The following is a 5,364-nucleotide window of genomic DNA, read 5'->3' as shown; positions in this document are numbered from 1 at the left end:
CACCATCCCACCCCATTTGTCCCACCACAAAGGTCTCCCCCCAACACATACGACACAGTAATGGGCAAGATCCCTATTATCCAAATCTGGATAATAGCGCATTTCCAAATGAGAAAATAAAATGTAAACAAAACATTATCCAGCAGCATATAGTAAATGAAAGTTGTACTTACCCCTGCCAGGATAAAGGCCATCCTCATCCTCCTTGTCTCTCTCTGCATCCTCCTCATCTTCAGTGGGCACCGACAGTAAAATTAAAAAAACTAACTACTGACCTGCAACCCCTTAGCCACCTTAGCCGTTATTATCTACTATGCTAATTAAGGGGTTAAAACCACCTCCCGCTGCCCACTCGATAGGCCTAACCACCCTCAATGGGGAAACTACCCACCACTCGTTAGTTCTCACAGTGGAAACCCATGCCTATAATATGGGCATGGATTTCCATAATGGCAATGAATGGGCAAGCTACAAATAAAAAACAAGCACTGAACAAAATACATTACATTTTAATTTAAAAAAAAAAACATTTGCCAATAAACAAATTTATTGGCACAGTGATAAACCATGGAAAAAGTGTGAACTGTGTAGCGCTATTTGAAATATAGTAATTGTATATACAATAAACTCTCTATCAAAATGACATGGGCTGCCTCCTAAAAAACACTAACTACCTAAAGTAAGTGATAGACCATGGAAAAACAGAAAATAGGGGCGCCCTAACCTCTGTATACAGTGATATAAATATAAATCACAATAATCATATATTATTACAACAATTGAAAGTGCTCAATTACAACCGTGCGGAAACAATGAAAAATGCTGAAAAAGTCCTCAAATGTCCAAAATTTGTAGGAATACTGGAACCAGCTGTTGCTCAGCACATAGAAATAAATAAATGAAAAAACAAAATAGTGTGATATTGTTATGATATACAGCACATATACTAATGCTATGGAACATATAACCCTATGACCAGAGAAACAAAAACAAAACTAAAATACAAGATGAATTAAGCAAGCACTAAAAATAGATAAAAAGACTATTTATTACAAAGACAAAAAAACTAAAAGCTAAAAATGAACAAATAGACATCAATCACTCTGCATCCGGCATCTATCTGTATCCTACTTACAAACTGCAAGTAGGTCATGCGCATAAATAGTTGTCTGAATATCTGTTCCTCCGCTTCAGGTATAATATCTGGATGCCCTCTCCTTCTCCTACCCAGACCCGCTGGGTGTTCAGAAGGGGCCTCCATCAGCTGGGGAGTTGGTTCACGCGTCTTCAGACCTCTCCTGTTCGTAACCTTGGCTCCACTTAGCTACAGACTGCCTTGCCTTGCCTCTCTCTCTCTCTCTCTCTCTCTCTCTCTCTCTCTCTCTCTCTCTCTCTCTCTCTCTCTCTCTCTCTCTCTCTCTCTCTCTCTCTCTCTCTCTCTCTCTCTCTCTCTCTCTCTCTCTCTCTCTCTCTCTCAGAGAGAGAGAGAGAGAGAGAGAGAGAGAGAGAGAGAGAGAGAGAGAGAGAGAGAGAGAGAGAGAGAGAGAGAGAGAGAGAGAGAGAGAGAGAGAGAGAGAGAGAGAGTTTGCAGTCAAAAGGGGCTAGTACTGGCATGGCTACAGGGAATCTCGATCAGGAGGTATGTAAACAAGCGCACAAGACGCCGAGACGCAGGGTGTATGATGTCACCCTACGCGTTTCGCGGATTGATCCGCTTTTTCAGGGGAAGAATATGCGCATTTCCAAATGAGAAAATAAAATGTAAACAAAACATTACCCAGCCAGCATATAGTAAATGAAAGTTATACTTACCCCTACCAGGATAAAGGCCATCCTCATCCTCCTTGTCTTTCTCTGCATCCTCCTCATCTTCAGTGGGCAAAGACAGTAAAATTAAAAAAAACTACCTACTGACCTGCAACCCCTTAGTCACCTTAGCAGTTATTAACTACTATGCTAATTAAGGGTTAACACCACCTCCCGCTACCCACTAGATAGGCCTAACCACCCTCCATGGGGAAACTACCCACCACCCATTAGTTCTCACAGTGGAAACCCATGCCTATAATATGGGCATGGATTTCCATAATGGCAATGAATGGGCAAGCTACAAATAAGAAAACAAGCACTGAACAAAATACATTAAATTTCAATAAAAAACAAAAAACATTTGCCAATAAACAAATTTATTGGCACAGTGGTAAACCATGCCCATATTTTTTATTTGAACGCTATGCACTTTTTAGGATTTAAACTGTAGGTCTATATTGTTTTCCTTTATTTTCCATACTGTTACATTTTCTATTTTATTTAAGGATTGCTACATTGCAACTAACATACCTTCAAGTTTCCCTATTATGCACCTGTTATTAAATTATAACTATGTTCTGATATGTGTATTTTTGCTTCACAATTAAAGCAGCAGTCAAAGCTGATGGTTTTTTTTACATTGTATTTTTTCCCCTTTAATATGTGCATCAATACAATCCACACAATGATAAGTAATTCGCTCAGTTGCCAATCAATCTGTTCTCCTGTGATCAATTGGCAAAGATTCGGCTCGGGTGTTCACTAAATGACTGCAAATGGTTGTTATAGAAAGAAAAAAGGCTTGTTACATTATAATGCATTAAAATTTTCATTCAGAGTTGTTTAAATTAAGGTTACACATATTTTCTCATAGTACAGAATTGCTTTATTAAAAAAAACACATGTAGGATATTGCTTGGTCTGCAGCTTTAATACCTTGTGTCATATGATGCCATTATGATGTCTTCTTTCATCTGATAGGAACCTGGCCTCCACATACAAACTATTGAAACCTTGTGAGCTCCTGTTCTTCTCACAGAGCCCTCGGAAAAAGCGACTTGCAAAATGATCATCGGGCAGCTTGTTTCACCTCTCCCGCACCATTTACCTTGCATCTGCTTGTCTGAATCTGCAGAGATCTATTTATGGAATCGGGCTGACCGCCAGATGATATCCCATTTCACTGTGTGAAAGCACAGGCTACTTAAATATCCTACTCCCAGTTTATTTTGGACTGCCTTTATTCCAGATATTGTCAGCATCTGATTGCTATTGTACTGTATCTTTCACTCTAAGTGCTATGTATTCACTTTCAGTAAAGGGCCCAGTATTTTTCAATTGCTCAGAGTTTTGCTTTTACTTATGTTCTCCTCCAATCAACCATAATTTTTTCTTACTGGCTAGTCCTGGTGTCTTTGACACTACTTTTTTTGCTAGAATTGTCCACTTGCATGCGTATGAGCTGTTTTTCTGATTAGATGGGATGATTTATTATGGGGGGTACTACAAGAGAGTTTTTGTTTTTTAGTTGTCTATGGGGCCTATTCACTTAATAGTGATGAAATTGTCAATCGACTTTGCATTGTTTTTTTGCACTATAAAACATGTGGGTCAAAATGGTATTCACTAAGAAAAAGCAGCATCTTTGCAAAGTTCAGTAAAACAAATTTAGCATTGACGACTTGTTTTTTCAAATTTTTTTCTAAGTTTTATCGCACAAAAACTGATTGTTATAACTGCAGCCTGGAAGAGCTGCACGGAGATGCTGTATCTCCATGCATGGTGATAGAGCAGTTTAAATATAAATTTTAATACTAGTGTCGCCGGAGCTGAACCACATTGATTTCAGCCTCGGGGACCCCTTACTTCCTGAGATACATGGGGTTTCGGTATCCCTGCCATTTTAAAACCGCCCGTGTCACGTGACCGGGGGATTTAAATTCTGCAGACGATACCGGAACCCCATAACAGGGCCTGTAACTCGGGAAGTAAGGGGTCCCCAAGGCTGAAATCAATGTGGTTCAGCTCAGGAGACCCCCTGCTCCCGTACACTATTAGTAAAAATCACATTAAAGCAGCTTCACTATCGTAGCGGCTGGCCACTAAGGCAATGAAGGGGTTAAGGCACAGCAGCCTTTTTATTGGGGGGTAGAGGGGGTGAATGAAGGGGGTACTTGGCCCAAGGTGGGTGGTTAAGCCTACCAGGAATGTTGCAGGAGGAGTTAACCCCTTCATTCACATAGTAACCTCTATGGTATTGAATGGGTTAACCATCCCGCTACCCACCTGGTAGGCTTAAACACCAACCCTGGGACAAATACCTCCTTCACCCAATCCCTCTACCCCCCAAAAACATTAAAATACCTACTACCTACCAATACACAACCCACCAAACCCCTGTACCCTCAACAATCACCATGTCCACAACACATACAGTACAGTAATGGGCAAAATTACTATTATCCAGACAATGATAATTGTGCATTTGCCAATTCAAAATAAAACCAGCCAGCATAAAGTAAATAAAAGTTGCACTTACCCTTCCAGGATCAAGGCAGTCCTAGTTTTCCTTCCCATCATTGTCCTCCGTTGGCAAGAACATTACAATAATAAAAATAAAAAAAACTAATGGCCACTAACCCCTTAATCACCTTAGCGGTTAGTAACTGCTATAGTAATTAAAGGGCTAACCCCCCTCCCCTTAACACCGGCTACCCCTGGCTTCAACCCTATGCAATAAAAATACATTTACAGGTAGCTTCATTACCTTAGCGGCTAACTGCTAAGGCAATGAAGGGGTTAACGACCAGTGCCCAGTTTATTATAGGTAGCGGGTGTAGGAGAAGGTGCTATTTGGCCCATGGTGGGTGTTTAGACCTGGCGGGGGGGTTATGCGGAAGGTGTTGACCCTTTCATTACCTTAGCAGTTACTACCGCTAAGGTAATGAAGGGGGTTAACTCCTCCAGCTACCCACCTGGTAGGCATAAACGCCCACCATGGGCCAAATACCACTTTCTCCCACCCCCTACACACAATAAACATTTAAACAAAATAAAAATGCAATACTAAACAATACACCCATTTATTGCCAGTGTGTTACCTTTGTCCTCAATGGGACCAAATATAACCCAAATGGGAATGAATGGGCACCCCATCTTCCCCCAACAACCATTGCATTACAGTAATGGGCAAAATTACTATTATCCAGATCTGGATAAAAACTTGTTTGGCTATTTAAAATAAAAATGATCCAGCCAGCATGAAGTAAATAAAAGTTCTACTTACTCCTGCCAGGATGAAGGCCATCCTCATCACTGTCCTCCATGTCCCTGTCTCCGTAGGCAGCAACAGTATAATAAAAATACAAACTAATGGCCTCTAACCCCTTAATCACATTAGTGGCTAGTAACTGCTATAGTAATAAAGGGGTTAACCACCCTCCCCCGCTATCCACCTGGAAGGCATAACCACCCTCCCTGGGGGCAAATACCCACACCCTCTTCCCATTTATTGGCACAGAAGTACACCACGCCCATAATATGGGCATCATTTGC

At 40.9% G+C, this 5,364-nt stretch overlaps 1 long non-coding RNA gene across 1 annotated transcript; it reads right to left on the bottom strand.

Moving 5' to 3' along the window:
* Window positions 1-567: 567 nt before the first annotated feature.
* On the bottom strand, window positions 568-2,903 carry LOC142488563 (uncharacterized). Its single transcript, XR_012799496.1, has 3 exons — window positions 2,746-2,903; window positions 1,813-1,869; window positions 568-870 (listed from the first exon to the last, which is right to left on the bottom strand). It is a non-coding gene; the product is annotated as an uncharacterized LOC142488563 (long non-coding RNA).
* Between the last annotated feature and the right edge of the window lie 2,461 nt (window positions 2,904-5,364).

The sequence above is a fragment of the Ascaphus truei genome, chromosome 2 (assembly GCF_040206685.1).
Source record: "Ascaphus truei isolate aAscTru1 chromosome 2, aAscTru1.hap1, whole genome shotgun sequence".
NCBI classification, from domain to species: domain Eukaryota; kingdom Metazoa; phylum Chordata; class Amphibia; order Anura; family Ascaphidae; genus Ascaphus; species Ascaphus truei.
Note: the sequence above shows the minus strand (reverse complement) of the source record. Positions and strands in the feature narration are given on the sequence as shown.